The sequence below is a fragment of the Brassica oleracea genome, chromosome C4, assembly GCF_000695525.1.
Source record: "Brassica oleracea var. oleracea cultivar TO1000 chromosome C4, BOL, whole genome shotgun sequence".
NCBI lineage: Eukaryota > Viridiplantae > Streptophyta > Magnoliopsida > Brassicales > Brassicaceae > Brassica > Brassica oleracea.
In genome coordinates this window covers 18890153-18908970 of record NC_027751.1, presented here as the reverse complement: position 1 = coordinate 18908970, position 18818 = coordinate 18890153, and the positions used below count along the sequence as shown (strand labels likewise).

Genomic DNA, 18818 nt, shown 5'->3' with positions numbered 1-18818 from the left:
TCCTTGTCGTTGACTGCGATTCATTCTACAACATGATCTTGGGATGGCCTTGGATCCATGGCATGGGAGCCGTCCCTTTGACTCTTCACCAGATGGTGAAACTCCCTACACCCTGCGGGCATTAGAGAAATCAGAGGGGATCAAGAGTATTCCCGCTCCTGCTACCAGACTACTTTGAAGGGGAAGACCAAGGTCTTATAGCAATTACAGAGCAAACCTCCGGCTCATCACACCAAGGAACCGGAGGTCGAAAAAATGAACGACGTGCCATTGATCGAAGAGGACCAGACCCGACATCTCAAGAGTGGCTCCAAGCTGACCGAAGGATTAAGGAGGATGTTGATAAACTTCCTCTGGTCTAACTCCGACTGCTTCGCTTGGTCCCATGCAGACATGCCCGAGACTGATCCGGAGATCATCATGCAGAAGCTGCAGTTGGACCCCCTACATCAACCCGTCAGACAAAAGAGGAGGAAGTTTGCCCCCGAAAGGGACGTAATCATCAACAAAGAAGTCAGAAGCCTGCTCGGCGCGGGGTTCATTCGCGAGGTACAATACCCGGAATGGTTAGCCAACGTAGTCGTAGTCAAGAAGAACAACAGGAAGTGGAGAGTATGCATACACCTCACACACCTCAACAAGTCCTGCCCAAAGGACCCCTTTCCTCTGCCTCACATCGACAAGCTGGTCTATGCCACAACTGGGCATCAGCTGATGAGTTTCATGGACAGGTTCTCCGGCTATAATCAAGTACTCATGCATCCGGAGGACCAGGAGAAGACGTCCTTCATGACATCCAGAAGGATCTATTGCTACAAAGTTATGCCATTTGGCCTAAAGAACACGGGATCGACCTATCAACGGCTGGTGAACATGATGTTTGCGGACCAGATACGGTGAACCATGGAGGTCTACATCGACGACATGCTGGTCAAATCCCTAGAGGCTGAAGACCACATATCTCACCTGCAGCAAGCCTTCTGCACTCTCCGAAAGTACAACATGAAGCTCAACCCAGCTAAGTGCTCATTTGGGGTCAGTTCCGGCAAGTTCCTTGGGTACATTGTAACCCACCGAGGAATTGAAGCCAACCCAGAGCAAATCAGCGCCATTCATTCGATCCCTTGAACGTCAAGGAGGTTCAAAAGCTAACGGGAAGAATGGCAGCCCTGAGCAGGTTCATCTCAAGGCTCTCCAACAAATATCACGCCTTCTTTGGAACCCTAGAAAACTCAAAGGATTTTCAGTGGACGGAAGAGTGCGAGTCCGCTCTCCATGAGCTAAAGGCATATCTCACCACTCCTCTCCTACCCAAGCCACTGCTCGGTGAGGTCCTACTGCTATATCTAGCAGTCTCGGAGCACGCCGTAAGGGCCGTCCTAGTACGCGAGGAAGGAAACAAGCAGCTACCAATCTACTACGTAAGTAAGGCTCTCCTGGATGTAGAAACCCGCTACAGTCATCTAGAGAAGCTGGCCTTAGCCCTGATAGTCGCCGCCCGCAAGTTGCGGCCCTACTTTCAGGCTAACCCAATCGTGGTTGTCACCTCTTTCCCCATAAAATTGGTCCTCCACAAGCCTGAAGTCTCTGGACACTTAGCGAAATGGGCTGTGGAACTAGGAGAATACGATGTGATTTTTCGACCAACCACAGCTATAAAGTCACAAGTCCTGGCATAATTTGTGGCCGAATTCTCCCTTACTTTTCTCCCAGCTCTGGAGGAAAAAGTCCGCCTCCGATGAGAAACAAAGGATGAGGGAGGATGGGTCCTGCATGTCAATGGATCCAGCAACATCAGAGGTGTCGTGGTAGGAATAATGCTTCCCTTGCCGACAAGGAACAAGGCCTCAAGGGCCGTGAGGTGCAACTTCAAAGAGACCAACAACGAAAGCGAGTACAAGGCTCTAACCGCAGGGCTAACACTCGCCCATCAAATGGGGATAGAAAACATCCAGGTTTTTGGTGACTCCAAGCTGATAATCAACCAAGTGCAGGGAGAGTACCATGGAAACAAGGGAAGTTCTTAATCGAAGAACAGAGAGTAAAGACTCAAAAAGTTGAAAGAAAATGGAATGGTTTTATTATGAGAAGTGTTTACATATTTATACTACTTGAGGAATAGAAAAAGACATAGCAATGTGTTAACGACAAACTTAGGAAATCGAAATTGACTAAGAAGTTTGAAAAACAATGTAGAAAAACTCTTGGATTCTAGATCTGGTCAAAGATAACTATTCGGCTGGCGTCCAGGTTCATCCGAACCAAGTGGTGCCTTCGCGGTAAGGAGCAGGACAGACGCGGTGCGGTCTGGACAGTCGGCCGAGTAAGGCTCATGCGCCAACTTGGTTCTAGCACGACCCAAGTCTTTCGATAGTTGAAGAATTTGTGCCTTAGAGAAATTTTGATCATCAAAGTTCAGGAACTGATCATACTGGCCGGCTGATCCATCAGTACGTTCCTTGGGACACTTGGCTCGGATCGGACATACCAAAAGGGAAAGGCTATGGTCTGACTCGGATTCCTCTCGATCAAAGGGAGTTCTGGCTTGACCATCAGTCTTGGCTTGGTGAGTGGGGCGGGGAAGACAGGCTGTGGTTCGGTCGTCTGGACGTGGTTCCAGCCTTTGCTCCTTTCCGGACGCTTGCAGGTTGATCCGGTACACAGCTCGGTCTGTCTGTCTGGAAAGGTCAGTTGCTCGAACCTCGGTTGGAATGATCTGATTGTCCTAAGCTCCATCCTGGACTGGCTCCATGTACTGAGGCGCATCATTCCCTCCCTCTTCAAAAGGATTTGACCACAAATCTGGATCATCTGCAAGAAAAAGAGATAATCAGACACATTAAAACTTGAAGAAATGTCATACTTACCTTGCAAATCAAGCTGATAAGCATTGTCATGGATTTTCTTAAGGATCTGAAATGGACCATCGACCCTTGGCATGAGTTTGGACTTTCTTTCTTCCGGAAATCATTCATTCCTAAGATGAACCCAAACAAGATCACTCTCCTCAAAAATGACCTTCTTTTTCTTCTTGTTGGCCTTCCTTGTGTATACCTCGGTTTTGGCTTCAATGTTGGCACGAACTGTCTCATGCAACTTCTTGATTGTATCCGCCTTCCTTTTGCCATATGTGCAAACTCTTTCACTCAAAGGCAAAGGCAAAAGATCAAGTGGAGATAAGGGATTGAAACCGTAAACAACCTCAAAAGGAGAAAACTTAGTAAAACATGAGGCAAACATTCTTCCCAAAGTCTAAGATTTTTCTTGACCAATGATCTAAGCAATGGAGACAAGGTCCGGTTTACAACCTCAGTTTGACCATCGGTTTGAGGATGAAAAGTGGTGGAAAACATCAATCCAGTTCCTAGCTTAGACCATAACGTTGTCCAAAAATAACTAAGGAACTTAGCATCACGATCAGAAACAATGGTCTGAGGCATTCCGTGCAATCTAACAATTTCCCTAAAGAATAGATCAGCAACTTGCACATCATCATCAGTCTTATGACAAGGTATGAAAGGAGCCATCTTAGAGAATCTATCGACCACCAGAAAGATAGAATCTCGACCAGATTTAGACCTCGGCAATCCAAGCACGAAGTCCATAGATATGTCAACCCAAGGATGGGAAGGAATGGGAAGAGCGTAATACAAACCTTGGTTTTTAGCTTTAGAATTAGCTTTCTTGGAAACCACACATCGGCCACAAATCCGTTCCACATCCTTCATCAAACTCGGCCAATAAAAGTGCTCATACACAACCTTGTGTGTTTTCTTGATCCCAAAGTGTCCCATAAGACCTCCTCCATGAGCTTCCCTGAGAAACAACTCTCTCAAAGAACATTGGGGTACACACAAACGGTTATCACAGAATAAAAATCCAGAAGCTTGATAATACTTCCCATAGGCCGTCTTGTAACACTTTTTGAAAACTTCTTTAAAATCGGAATCAGTTGCATAAATATCTTTGATAAATTCGAAACCAAGCAACTTTGTTTCAAGAGCTGAAAGAAGAACATACCTCCTAGACAAGGCATCAGCCACCACATTTTTCTTACCTTGTTTGTACTTGATCACATAAGGAAAGGTCTCAATGAATTCGACCCAACAGGCATGTCTCTTGTTCAACTTCTGCTGGCCCTTAAGGTGTTTCAAGGACTGATGATCCGTATGAATTATAAACTTCTTTGGCCTAAGATAATGCTGCCATGTTTGAAGAGCCCTCCCCAAAGCATACAACTCCTGGTCATAAGTGGGGTAGTTGAGCGTGGCTCCTCCAAGTTTTTCACTGAAATAAGCAATGGGTTTCCTATCCTGCATCAGAACAGCACCAATACCAACACCCGAGGCATCACATTCAATCTCAAAAGTCTTAGAGAAATCAGGGAGAGTAAGCAAAGGAGCTTGAGTTAACTTCCCTTTTATAATCTGGAATGCCTCTTCTTGGGCTTGTTCCCACTTGAACCCAACGTTCTTCTTGATCACTTCAGTAAGCAGAGCGGCTATGGTACTGAAGTTCTGAACGAACCGTCTGTAGAAGCCGGCTAGGCCATGGAAACTCCTTACTTCGCCCACGGTCGTTGGACTTGGCCAGTCTCGGATGACTTTGATCTTTTCCTCGTCCACTCTAAGTCCATGAGCACCTACAACAAAGCCTAAGAACACCACGTGATCTGTTCCAAAAGAGCATTTTCCAAGATTTGCATAAAGTTTTTCTTTCCTTAAAACCTCAAGAACAGATTTCAAGTGCATCTTATGATCATCAAGGTTTTTGCTGTAGATAAGAATATCATCAAAGTAGACAACCACAAAATGACCAATAAAAGACCTCAAGATATGATTCATCAAACGCATGAAAGTGCTAGGTGCATTAGTAAGACCAAATGGCATGACAAGCTACTCATACAATCCTAGTTTCGTCTTAATTGCAGTTTTCCACTCATCACCTTCTTTCATTCTAATTTGGTGATGGCCACTTTTTAAATCAATCTTAGAGAACACTGATGAACCATGCAACTCATCTAGCATGTCATCAATCCTAGGGATGGGATGCCTATACTTTACCGTAATGTTGTTGATGGCACAACAGTCCACACACATGCGCCAAGAGCCGTCTTTTTTGGGCACAAGGAGGACAGGCACGACACAAGGGCTAAGGCTCTCCCGGATGTAACCTTTCTCCAAAAGGTCACCAATCTGCCTCTGAAGTTCCTTGGTCTCCACCGGATTGGTTCGATAGGCTGGCCGGTTCGGTAGAGATGTGCCTGGTACAAAATCGACCTGATGTTCTATGCCTCGCACTGGTGGCAATCCTTTGGGATTCTCATCTGGAAAAACATTAGAAAAGTCCTGCAAAACATTTAGCAAATCACTCGGAATCTCCGGTGCATAGTTAGAAAAAGATGAGGCCATAAGAGATTCTTTATACACGAGTACAAGAAATGGCTTTTGAGAGTAAAGAGACTTCTTGACCTGACTTTGTTTGATGAAAAAGTTGGAATTTCGGTGAGATGACTCAGGTTCGTCCGGTTTAGACTCTTGGTCGCGGTTCTTCCTGGGTTGGACCTGATCTTGGTGAACTTCCAATGGCAACAATGGCACGAGAGTGATATTCTTTCCTTTATGGTCAAAGGAGTGTTGGTTTGTGAAGCCATCATGCACAGCTTTCTTATCAAACTGCCATGTACGGCCCAGAAGGATATGGCAAGCGTCCATAGAAAGAACGTTGCAAACAATCTCATCTTCATATCGTCCAATGGTAAGAGGGATCGTGACTTGCTCCTTCATGTACTGTTCGCCGGTCTCATTGAGCCATTCCAACCTGAAAGGACGAGAAAGAGGTCGAGTAGCTAGCCCAAGCTTCCGGACAAGAGTATCACTAGCAACATTAGTACAACTCCCACCGTCAATGATCAAAGAACAAATTTTTTCAGAGATTAAACAACGAGAATGAAAGAGATTCTTCCTTTGTTCTTTTTCATTGGTTCTGGGCTGAACACTCAAGGAACGTCTAGTGACAAGGAATTATCGATGAGCTGGGTAGTCAAAGCTGTCTTCCTCATCAAAGATCGGCTTATAATCAGTAACAAAGGTCGGGCCAAAGTTATCGTCCGTGTGGCCGTCCATCTCATCGAAGATGGGGTCGTCCCAAGCTTTCCTAGCAACGAGTAATGGTCCGTGATGTGGATAGTCAAAGGACTCTTCTTCCTCATCAAAGATAAGACCAAGATCCTCCTTGTCCTCCTGCTCGTCCTCGGTCTCAACCTCTCCATTCTCCATGAGAATCATCACTCTTTGGTTCGGACATTTGTTGGCATAGTGTCCTAGACCTTGACACTTGAAGCATTTGATGTCTCTTGCACGACTGGGATTCTCAATAGCTTTTCCTTTGTCAACACGAGCAGGAACATCAGTCTTAAAAGTTGTATTTGTTGTGGAAGAAGACTTTCCTTTGTCTTGATAACTTGGCTTAGGGGCAAAGGACGGTTTAGGAGCGAAGGCCGACTTTGAGTAGCTCTTCCTTTTGACTTGTTGTTCAATAAGAATGGCTTTGTTCAACATTTGCTCCACGGTTCCATACTCTTGAAGCTCCATACGGTCTTGGATGTCTCGTTTGAGGCCATAAAGAAATCTAGCCATAGTAGCGTCCATGGGCTCGTCTACATCGGCCTTGATCATAAAGGTTTCCATCTCTTGGTGGTAGTCTTCCACGGACTTGGTGCCTTGAAGAAAACGTCTGAATTTCTGGTGGAGGTCTCGGTGATAAAGGAACAAAACGTCTCCTCATCAGCATGGAAAACTCGTCCCATGTGTCAATCGGTCTATCACATGTTCTCTTCCTGTGGGTCACAACTTGATCATACCAATTAATAGCATAGCCTGAGAATTCAGTAACATCAAGCCTAACTTTCTTAAGTTCAGAAAAGTTTTGACAATCAAAGACATGTTCAATTTTTTTTTCCCATTCAAGAAAAACATCAGGATAATTGTTACCATCAAAAGGTGGGATTTTCAGTTTAAATCCTCCTAATCTATCATCAGCTAGTTCATTTCTAGCAAAAGGATTGGTATCACCTGGATCTCGGTTTCTATGACCTCTCCTAGGTCGATTGGTGGGTCGGACGTCGTCCTCATGGGAATCCTCCTCTCGGATATCATCATCGGTCCGGTTTGGCCTCCTTGGGCGATCTCTTCTGGCTCTGGTTTGAGGACGCGGCTGTTGACTGTTTTGGATCTCGTCTAGCCTTAGATGGATCTGCTCAAGACCTGTGTTCATAAGGTTAGTAAAAGAATCATTCAAGGCTCGCATCTGCAAGTTAGATAAACCGGCCACTGAGTTTCCGGGTCGGCTCCTTTCGTCTTCACTACTCATGGTTTCCTGAAAATCTTTAAGACACGAAAAGTTAGATTAAAACCTCACATTCTCAAGTGTTTGATCTCGCCCACACACGTGTTTCTCTCAGAATTTTGGTGATCACTCACAAGCCCTATATTCAAGGTTCTAAGAGATCTAATCAAGGAATCCTAATGGGCAAACTTCAAGCAAACAAGGGAATATTTTTTTATTTTTTTTTGTAAGATAGATAGAAAAAAGAGAACTTTGGTTTTGAAATCCATTTTAACTACCTCAAAGGCTGGATTTCTCCTCAGCCAGCAGACTTTCTCTTCCACCACCAATCCACAAATCAAACTCTTGGAAATCTCTTTTTTTTTTTTGAATTGTAGATCTTTCTTTTTTTTTTTTAATACTTTTTCTAGTGGATGGTAATGAGGGGCCCGGATTTAAGATAGAAAGAAGAAGAAGAAATGTTTATGAAATGGAAGATGAGATGATGAACAGACAATACCGGAAGAGTGGCTCTTAAACCACTTTGATACGCCTTAAAAAGGATCACTCGACCGGATTGGAAAGGATATGAACTCCGAAGGAGAACTGATGGAATGATGGGTCCCACAAAGGTTGCGGAATGGCCTTTGATATTCCCGAACCAGTTTGTTGCCGGATGTGACGCACCGGTCCAACAAAGAGGCGATCAAAAACCGTTGGCTGATATGACTCTCAAGACCAACGGACAAGAGGAGTTTGCTTGGAGCTAACCACACCAAGGAAACAAGAGAAGTTCTTAATCGAAGAACACAGAGTAAAGACTCAAAAAGTTGAAAGAAAATGGAATGGTTTTATTATGAGAAGTGTTTACATATTTATACTACTTGAGGAATAGAAAAAGACATAGAAATGTGTTAACGACAAACTTAGGAAATCAAAATTGACTAAGGAGTTTGAAAGACAATGTAGAAAATCTCTTGGATTCTAGATCTGGTCAAAGATGACTCTTCGGCTGGTGTCCAGGTTCATCCGAACCAACTGGTTCCTTCGTGGTAAATAGCAGGACGGACGCGGTGCGGTCAGGACAGTCGGCCGAATAAGGCTCATGCGCCAACTTGGTTCCAGCACGACCCAAGTCTTTCGACAGTTGAAGAATCCGTGCCTTAGAGAAATTTTGTTCATCAAAGTTCAGGAACTGATCATACTGTCCGGCTGATCCATCAGTACGTTCGTTGGGACACTCGGCTCGGATCAGACGGACCAAAAGGGAAAGACTATGGTCTGACTAGGATTCCTCTCGATCAAAGTGAGTTCTGGCTTGACCATCAGTCTTGGCTTGGCGAGTGGGGTGGGGAACACGAGCTGTGGTTCGGTCAGTTTGGTCGTCTGGATGTGGTTCCAGCCTTAGCTCCTTTCTAGACGCTTGCGGGTTGATCCGGTACACGGCTCGGTCTGTCTGTCTGGAACGGCCGGTTGCTCGAACCTCGGTTGGAATGATCTGATCATCCTGAGCTCCATCCTGGACTGGCTCCATGTACTGAGGCGCATCAGATGTGTTACACCTCGAGAAGCCGCTAGAATCCTTGTAGAACTACATGAAGGATATTGTGGATCCCAATCTAGCGGCAAGAGCCTAGTGCTCAGAGCCAGAAGGGCAGGTTACTATTGGCCCACGATGGCCGCAGACACCAACCGGCAAGCCAAACACTGCGACCAGTGTTAGAGGCACGCTCCAGGTTCTAAACTCCCTCGGGAAAACCTCAAGTCCATAAGCTCACCGTGGCCCTTCAGAAAGTGGGGCATGGATATAGTGGGGAAATTCCCTATGGCACTGGGGAAGAACGTCTTCCTTCTGGTAGTCACTGACTACTTCCCCAAACGGGTCGAAGCAGAAGCACTCAGCCGGATAACAGACCTCCAGATCCTCAAATTCGTGTGGACGAACGTAATCACTCGCTTCGGGGTCCCCCATGAGTTTGTCACCGACAATGGACCCCAATTCACGAGCCACAACTTGAAGGAGTTATGCAAGGACTGGGGCATAAAGCTTACCTTGGCCACACCGCCACACTGCTACACCCCTAGTCTAACAAACAAGCGGAATCCACGAACAAGACTGTGGTCAACATGCTTAAGAAGCGGCTGGAGGGTTCCGACAGGAAGTGGGCGGAAGAACTGCACGGAGTCCTCTGGGCCTACCGGACCATTCCCACGACCGCGATGCAGGAAACTCCTTACTTACTACTCTACGGCTCTGAGGCAATAATACCCACGGAGATGCACGTGAGAACAACGGTCTCGGGGTGAACCTCTCTAGAAGAGAACGATGAACTGATGACGCTGAGCCTCGACCTACTCGACGAAAAGAGAGAGGCCGCTCGGCTAAAACACTGGTCCCACGAGCAAGACGTCGCCAGGACATACAACAAGAAAGTCAGAACCAGGACCTTCCAGCAAGGGGACTGGGTTCTACGACGAGCAGAGAAAACGATAGGGAAACTTACCCCCGGGTGGGAAGGACCCTATAAGGTAATTGAGGTGCGGAGAGCCGGAGCCTACAGGCTGTTGGGGTTAAAAACGGTCACGGCGTAACGCTTGAATGTCGTCGAAACATACTTTTCAAAGAAGTAATTTTCGTACAAATTACTGAAAATAATTTTTACGATTAATTTCTTGGAAAGACTTATCCGAAACACCAAAATGACCAATCGTCTAAAAACATGCTCTGAGCAACCATATCGAACTCAAAGACTGCTCGACGATCGTCGGGTGGTCCGAGCATCAAACCACTCGACGATCGTCGAGTGGTCGGTGCTGGGGTCAAAAACGATACGACGAAATTAACATCCAAATATCCGTAAAAATCGACATGAACGCTTTTACGAAAAGTAATCTTCGTAAATAAATCTTTACGAAGAACTTTGCGGTGAAATCTTGCACTAGTCTCGGTTGATTCATCGAAACTAAACACGCATAGCCCAAGAACACGTTCATAGAACGTCAGAAATGGATCTAAACAAGGTCGCCACATAGCGACTGAGCCGGCGCTACGAGCCGGCGCTATGTAGCGACCGAACAAGGCATTCGGTTGGTCGCTACATAGCAACTGACCAAGCCATTCGGTCGGTCGCTACGTAGAGACCGACCCGCGAACGAGTCACCGACCGACCAAGCCACTCGGTTGGTCGCTGCGTAGCGACCGACCAAACCTTTCGTTTGGTCGCTACGTTGCAACCGATCCAGCGCGGATCAGGTCGCTACGTAGCGACCGAACTGTCTCGAACATCGATCAACGGGTACGACCCAAATCCGTGCATTCTCGTCTCTTCCTTAATGCTAGCTCCTGTGTACCACAGCCATATCACTTCTCACATCGTTCCGATCAAAGTTACCGTTGAAACTTTACGATAAAAACCGCGAGAACTTGTTTTTGTCAAAAAGAAAATCGTAACAAACATTTTATGTCGAAAGACAGCCCAACGAGGTCTAAAACGCGACTACAAGCCCACTTACGATTCTTTAAGAACAAACCCATAGATGCTATGACTGTTTATGTTTTTTTTTTATAAAAACAAATAAAAAGATAAGTTTCCGCAGAAAAAATGTTAAGTTTCCGCGGATAAACATGAAGATCGAAAAAAATGGAATATCCCCATTTTTCACTTAAGACGGCTTAAGGGCAGGAAGGGAAAAGCTAAAACCGACCTTGGAGGAGTATATAGGGGGTCCTAGGTGAGAGGCACAAGAGAAAACTTTTTCAGAGCAAACATAGCACTTAGAGAAATTTTAGGCAACTTTCCGTTTTTGTTATTCGAGCTGCGACTCAATTAGGTCTTGCAGTCTTAGGGTTTTAGAACTAGGAATCTCGCCGACAGCTCTCGTAGCCCAGGCTCTTACCTTGTTGTAACGCTCAAGCGCGGATTCGAGATAAGATCTATTTTGCTCTCTTTTCGATTTCTTATTTTTCTCGTCTTTATTTCGGGTTTTGATTGCTTGGCGTGTGGTTTAGCAGATATCTGGGACCTCTGAGAAATTTAGGTTTTCCTAACTTTCCTTATTTAAACGGAAATCGACAGTACAAATTTCGGTTCCCACACAGGCTACAAGATTGCAAAGGTAAAATACAACCCAACTGCTGGAACGCCTTGCACCTCAAAGCCTATCATTTTTAAATACGGTCTCTGCACCATGATTCCTACTATCTTACTATGTACTATTTAAGCATTATGATTTCCTACTCCTATGTATGCTCAACGTCTCCAGACAAACTTATAATAAAAAATAGTTCCAACTATAAAGGCAGTAGGAAAATCACCATACTTAAATGGGCTAACGAGCTGGATCAGGTCTCCAGAGACCTCCGATCCTGGCCAACCCTTGTCAAAAAAGTGGCACGTCCACAGAAAATCACAATGGGTATGAGACATAAAGCAGGAATGGGTATGCGCAAGCCTGGGTATGCGCAAGTCCGAGTATGCTGTCAAAACTACTTAAAACTCATGTGCAGCCTAAGGCGCATCGGGGTCCCTAGAGCACCACATGTGAAAGTACCTGTATTAAAACGCTACGTGCTATACAATACAGGAAACACTGGGTATACTTGCAAAAGTACTATGAAATACAGGGAGCAAAAGTGCAAAATTCCGGGAGCACCTCATAATCTATGCTTATCCAGACGTGGAAAGCAGCAAAGCCTTGCACATGGGTCATTACACCCACACCAGCACCCTCTAAGCCTGTCAGTGACTTCCTGCAGAAGTAGAATACAACATAGGAACTCAAGAGTGGCGACCAGCTTCCGAGCGGCAGAATGCGAAATCCGAACAGGTAACAGTAGTAGTCTTGCCTAGGAAGGCGGAGTACGGTCCCTGCGAAAACAAACATTCCAGGTTCTCAAGGGAACTCCGGACCCATATACAAGCCCGCGATCTAAAGAGGAAACCCACGGTTCCCCATACGATCTCGGGTCCTATGGATAAAATCTAAGGAAGAACCTCAGGGTTCCCAAATAGCCTCCGGGTTCCAAGCAAAGATCTCATGATCTGAGGAAGAACCTCCGTGTTCCTATCTGGCATCAGTGTTCCAAATATGATCTTAGAAAGAAGATAGAACCCCTGTGCAGCCTAAGGCGCATCGGGGTCATTACATCTCTAAGAACCTCCGGGTTCCCACATGACATACGATAGTTGAAATCCGAGATCCAGATTAGATAATCTGATTGATTATATCTAAGTTTGAGTTCGAGAACAATTAATGTCAATAAACCCTTAAAAACCCAAATTAAGTTATTTACATATCATGCCTGAGATTATACCTGAATCTAACCATTCTCTCAACTGTTAACAACCTCAAAACAAATCAATCGAGCAATAAATTTGCTCGCCAATTAATCTACTGCTTTAAAAATCTCTAAATCTAACTTTAATTCGAAGGCTATAAATCTAATGTGTAATCCTAGAGTCTCTGTGGATTCGATCCCTAAGTACTACATCTGAACCTCTTATTTGAGAGAGTAATTCACTCCTTAGGATAATTTAATTGATATCAAATTTGGCGCCTTTGCCGGACACTCTTTCTTATTACCATTAGATTAAGTTTAGAACTTAGTCTAGATTTTGTTACTGAATTTGCTAAAGTTCTCCCTCTTTTCCTGCTGACAAAGGAATTTAAGATGGAAGATATGGATTTTGACCACATCGATTGACGAAATATAAACAACATCGAGCGACGAGTCGACGGAAATATCGATCGACGCTGCACATCAAAAATCAATCGACGACACCCCGCCGGAAGCAGGTAAGTTTTCTCTTACCAATAATGCTAATGAAGGAGTAGTCCAAGGAGAACCTAAAGGTAAACTAAGCAACACAATTAACCAAATCATAAATGAACAGGGGACTGCAATCCCTGTTAAAACTAATTCAATCTCAACTAGAGATGAAGAAGTAAAATTGCCTCTGCAAGACTACTTAAACCCTAGCAGGACCTATTTCACTAGGTCAGCCATTAAACTACCCAAAGTTGATACCAAGAAATCTGGGGTTAGCCTCAAATACTTATTCTTGGTACGTCAGAATCCTTTTCGTGGAGCCGTCTCAAAACACCCACACGATCACATCGAATATCGAGAAAATATGATGGATGACGAGTACAATCGCTGAAAACTCTTTTCATTTTCCGTAGAGGGCGAGGCCAGGAAATAGCTAGACCAACTACCAGCAGGCTCTTTGACCTGGTGGAAGGAAATAAGGAATACCTTCATTTATCACTTCTTCAATGAGACGCGTTACTGGGATGTAAGGAAGAAAATCTCCACATTCCGCCAAGATCCACGAGAATCATTCAGGAACGCATGGGAGAGATTCAAGAGTTACCAGCTTGAATGCCCCCACCATGGTTATTTAGAACCACAACTCACTAATAGCTTTTACGGAGGTATTAACTTGCATTACCAAATCATGCTTGACACAGCCAGTGAAGGGAGGCTCAGTACCAGGAACCCTGAAGAGGCGAAGCATCTGATCAAGAATGTAGCTACGGTTAAATCCGACGAAATGATGGACGTAGAGCGAGGAAGGAGAGTTGACTCAATGGATGGGCCACATTTAGCCAAAATCAAAGAGTCTCTACACTCACTTTATTCTGCTCTAGAGGAGCAAAACCAATTTGGGATTTACCAAATTGACGATGATGCCCTTTCTGAACTAGAACAACAGGTGGATTTCGTAGATATTCCAACCTTAAAGGATAGGTATTCTATCCCTAACACAGATAGTTTTACCCAAAATTACGATGCTACTGTGGGATAATGCCGAGGCAGAGCGGAATTTAGGTTAAACCAAGCTTTCACGGGAATCGTAAAATGGTCACTGACCTGAATGGAAACATAAATATCATCTACAGTGAGCTAATGAGAAAGTTCGACGCTTTAAGTGAACACATTAAGAGACTGGACAATCAAGTAAAGGAGAACGCGACCACCATCAAAAGAGAAACGGGACGTCTCCCTGGGCAAAATGACGCGTATCCGAAATGTCAAGTTAATGTTGTGTTACTAAGGAGCAGAAAACGCTTCATCCCGAGCACAATAGAAATCAACCATGTAGAAAAACCCGCTGAAATTGAAAAGACCGGCGACAGTAGATCACTACCAACAATTTTCGATAATCCCAAACCAAAAGTAGAAACTTCTCGAGAGAAAGGACGGTCCAACACTGATGAAGCGGCTATCAACCTCGAGGAAGAAGAAGAGGAGTTAAAAGAAGATGTATAAATCGATCGAGAAGAAGGAAACAACATAGATCGACCAACTACGATAACTATCGATCGACAAACTGGAAACAATGCCGATCGACGCTCGGCTCCTGCTGAACCAACCATAGAGAGAGTGTATAAGACTTTACCACCCTTACCTCCTAACAAGACACAGACTAAGCGAGAATTAGATAAGGCGATCTGCAAGAAAGCATTCGATAAAATCACGTTGAAAATGCCATTGAGTGATGCCATAAAAGTATCACCTTCAATAAAGAAATATGTAAAAGACATGGTATCCAACAGTTTCCCAGCCGCTGAGCACAGCGTCATGATGGTTTCAGAGGAAGTGAGTGCATTAATCCAAGGCGAAACTCCGATCAAGAGGCCCGATCCGGGCAGCTTTTTTTTTGGATTGCAATATACGGAATAAAAGTTTTCCTCGATCCGTTTCTGACCTGGTTCCAGCGTGAACCTCATGCCGCACTCTGTCGCGATATCCCTGGGATACGACAAATTCAAACCAACCAAAATAACTTTGGTTCTCGCCGATAGATCCGTTAGAGTACCTGAGGAGGTACTTGACGACGTGCCAAAAAGGATTAACAACTGTCACGTACCAACGAATTTCATGGTGCTGAAATTATAGAACGAACCAAAGGATCCCCTCATTTTTGGTAGACCATTTCTAGCTACAGCTGGTGCAATCATCGACGTCAAGGAGGGTCGGATATGTTTAAACATTGGAAACATTCCAATGACCTTCGATATGGAAAAACTGATAAAACGACCTTTATTCGATAAGCAGATCTCCTACATGGACGATATCTCTGAGCTGGCTGAAGAATCCTTCATAGACCTATGCTCAGATGATCCTCTGGAAAAGGTGCTTACATCTAAAGAAGAGGAAACATTTAGTGTCGACAGCAAGGCTGTTGACTACATGCGATTAATGGATACAAGTATAGAAATAGCAAATGTCCACGAAGTAGAGGATGGCACTTCGGAAATCAACGTTGATCGATATTTAAAGGACGCCATCGATCGACAACCATCTTCCTAGAAGATTGGGATCCTGAAAAAGCACCAAAAATTGAGTTAAAGCAACTATCTGCCGGACTTAAATTTGCTTTTCCCTATAAAAATTCCTACCCTGTAATCGTAAACGCCAACCTAACCAATGGAGAACTTGCGCTGCTATTAATAAAACTGCGCAAGTATAAGAGAGCCCTCGGATACTCTCTCAAGGATATTCTTGGGATATCTCCGGATCTGTGCATGCACCAAATTCACTTAGAAGACGATTCCAAATCGTCAGTGGAACACCAAAGGAGACTAAACCCGAACTTGAAAGAAGTTGTTAAGAAAGAAATTATAAAACTCTTAGCTGCTGGAGTCATCAACCCAATTTCAGATAGCAACTGGTTGAGCCCCGTGCATGTTGTGCCTAAGAAAGGTGGAATTACAGTGGTGAAAAATGATAAAAACAAACTCATCCCTACGCACACTGTCACTGGACATCGGATGTGTATCGATTATAGAAAATTGAACGCGGCCACTATAAAAGATCACTTCCCTTTACCCTTCATTGACCAAATGTTGGAAAGATTGGCAAATCACCAATACTACTGTTTTCTTGACGGATACTCTGGATTTTTCCAAATCCTTATACATCCTGACGATCAAGAAAAAACCACCTTTACATGCCCTTACGGAACATTCGCATATTGCAGAATGCCTCTCCGTCTTTGTAATACCCCTGCCACTTTTCAACGATGCATGATGTCAATCTTTACAGATGTGATAGAAGATTTTATGGACGTTTTCTCCGTGTATGGATCCAGTTTCAAAAATTGTCTCGATAACCTATGTGAAGTTTTGGCAAGATGTGAAGAAAAGAACCTCGTTCTAAATTGGGAAAAATGCCACTTTATGGTTAACGATGGAATCGTCCTAGGACATAAGGTCTCCACTGCTGGTACAGAGGTAGATCGAGCAAAGATTGAGGTAATGACCAGCTTGCCTGCACCCACAAACGTAAAAGACGTGAGAAGTTTTCTCGGACATGCCGGATTTTACAGGAGGTTCATACAAGATTTCAGCAAGATTGCTAGACCTCTCACAACCCTCCTCTGTAAAGAAGTTAAATTCGACTTCTCACCAGAATGCGTGAAAGCTTTTGAAGAAATCAAGAAAGCCATAATAACCGCCCCCATCGTACAACCACCTGACTGGAATCTTCCTTTCGAGATAATGTGCAATGCGAGCGATTTCGCCGTAGGAGCAGTTTTAGGGCAAAGGAAAGACAAAAGGCTTCACGCTGTTTACTACACCAGTCGAACTCTCGATGAGGCACAAAGGAATTACGCAACAACAGAAAAAGAACTACTTGCTGTAGTTTATGCATTTGAAAAATTCCGCTAATACCTAGTCAGTTCGCGAGTCACCGTCCATACGGACTACGCTACGATAAAATATTTAATGCAGAAGAAAGACGCGAAACCAAGACTTTTGAGATGGATCCTGTTACTCCATGAATTTGATATAGAGATCAAAGATAAAAGAGGAGTAGAAAACGGAGTCGCCGATCACCTTTCTCGGATACAAATAGACGATGACGTTACCATCAACGATTTCTTACCAACATAAAATGTTTACCGAACAGATTCATTCGTTGGAAACATATGTCTCACATCCAAGGAGCCGTCGATCGACGCCGACGATGCTATGTCGATCGACACTCCCGATGATCAAAACCAAGAAAATTCTTCTGTAACTATCACTTGCGATATAAAAATCAATGTTGCCTGAAACACCATACCTCCTGAACATGACTCTCCCATAGACGGATGTCTGAGTCGAGAGTGCACACAGTCAAAAAAAGTTTACGCGATAGACCTTGGTACGCTGACATAGTGAACTATCTAGCTGCTGACATAGAACCCGAAGGTTTAAGAGAGTATACAAGAAAGAAATTTTTGAGAGAAGTTAGGAGATATCACTGGGACGAGCCGTATCTCTATAAACATTGCTCTGACGGGATATATAGACGTTGCGTTGCCGAAACTGAAATCCCTGATATCTTATTCCAATGCCATGGATTCGACTACGCTGGACATTTTGCAACCTTTAAAACGGTGTCAAAAATCCTTCCGGCTGGATTTTGGTGGCCGGCCATGTTTTGCGATGCTCATGCATTCATAGGACAATGCGACAGATGCCAGTGAAGTGGGAGAATCAGTAAAAGACATGAAATGGAACATAAATCTATTCTAGAGGTAGAAGTCTTTGATTGTTGGGGAATAGATTTCATGGGTCCTTTCCCTTCTTCGTATGGGAACAAATACATACTAGTCGCTGTTGATTATGTATCGAACTGGGTAGAAGCAGTAGCCTCTCCAACGAACGACGCGTCTGTAGTCATCAAACTTTTGAAAAGCATTATCTTCCCAAGATTTGGAATTCCTCGAGTAGTCGTAAGTGACGGCGGAACACATTTCATCAACAAAATTCTTAACAGATTACTCCAAAAGAATGGAGTACACCATAGAGTTGCCGCACCCTTCCATCCACAGACAAGTGGACATGTGGAAGTCTCAAATCGGCAGATCAAGAAAATTTTAGAAAAGACTGTAGGGACCTCCAGGAAAGATTGGTCTAGGAAACTGGACAATGCACTCTGGGCCTACCGGACTCTATGGAAAATCCTGTCACTTACCAGTTTAGCTAGAACATAAGGCAGCATGGGCTATATAACTATTAAATTTAGACATCAAACCAGCTGTCGAAAGAAGACTAATGCAGCTTAACGAGCTGGATGAAATTAGATACTTAGCCTACGAAAGTTCAAAGATATATAAGGAGAAAACAAAAGCATATCATGATAAAAAGATCATCTCCAGGCACTTCGAACCAAATGATCGAGTGCTGTTATATAACTCTCGGCTTACGCTGTTTCTCGGAAAACTCTGATCTCGTCGGTCAGGTCCTTTCACTGTTGTGAACTTCTATCCTTATGGAGCCATTACACTTATAAATGATAAAGGAGATGAATTCACAGTGAATGGCTAATGAATGAAACACTTTTTGGCTAAACCACTAATTATCAGGCCTATAAGCTTAGGCCCCCCTCCCGATAATTAGACATATCGAACATCGAGTCAAATTAAAGACTTAAAATAAGCGCTGAATGGGAGGCAGCTCATTTCTATTTTTAGAATATTCAGGATTTAGTTTAA

At 44.1% G+C, this 18818-nt stretch overlaps 1 pseudogene; it reads right to left on the bottom strand.

Annotated features, from left to right (window-relative positions):
* Positions 1 to 2725: 2725 nt before the first annotated feature.
* On the bottom strand, positions 2726 to 7371 carry LOC106338304 (annotated as a pseudogene).
* Positions 7372 to 18818: the final 11447 nt, after the last annotated feature.